The sequence below is a fragment of the Galeopterus variegatus genome, unplaced genomic scaffold (genome assembly GCF_000696425.1).
Source record: "Galeopterus variegatus unplaced genomic scaffold, G_variegatus-3.0.2 Scaffold15226, whole genome shotgun sequence".
NCBI classification, from domain to species: domain Eukaryota; kingdom Metazoa; phylum Chordata; class Mammalia; order Dermoptera; family Cynocephalidae; genus Galeopterus; species Galeopterus variegatus.
In genome coordinates this window covers 1-882 of record NW_007741337.1, presented here as the reverse complement: position 1 = coordinate 882, position 882 = coordinate 1, and positions in this window count along the sequence as shown.

Genomic DNA, 882 nt, shown 5'->3' with positions numbered 1-882 from the left:
GTGGGGAAGAAGACTTAACAACTACAACTCCTTGAAGTTGATACAACAAGCAAACAGAAAGTACATTGTTGGGTGGGAGGGAGGAGCAGGAGGAGGGATGGGGGTTTTGGTAATGGGCCACAACAATCAACCTTATTGTATATCGACAAAATAAAATCAAGAAAAAAAAAAAAGAATTTGTGGAATTGAGCAACTCAGTTTTAGGTACATTCCAGGGCAAAACATTATTCTGGGGTGGAAATTTAATAGTTAATGCAAGACAGGAAAAAGCTATGTTTAATGATTCTTTTTGAGACCTGTCTGTCCCGATTCTACCTGGCGTGTCTGCGTAGCATTCCTCCCTCCAGGGTAGGGAGCAGAGCCCTTTCTGGAATGGGGGTCTTATGACCTACAATCAGACAAGGTGGGTCAGAGACTTTCTTTATGACCATCTCCAAGACAGAGAGGCAGGGGGAGGATTAGAGTATATCTGTGACCTGCCTTGGGGAAGAGGGATTCTAGATTCTATGGCTTGCCTCAGGGGAGAATGAGGCTGAGAGACAGAGGGCCAGAGAAGGTCAGAGGAAAACTCTGCTTTTGAGGCTGCCTGTGAGGCCTGCACTTTGGAGTATCACTTTTCTAGGCCCAACACATGTTAATGCTACATATTATTTACTATTTAATTTAAAATCAGTCTCCTCCATTCTTCTTGCCCAGTATCTCTTCTGTTTTTGGCAAACCTATGCTCCTTCTTCACTCATCTTTTTAATAAATCTACTATGGGAATGTGCTGGTTGGGCAGCTTTTTTGAGAGACTGTGCTCTGCTAAGAGTGGGTGATTGCAGTGTCTGGCTTGGATGTGGGGAAGGAAAGACCACTCTGCATGAGGTCAGGGAAGGAAAG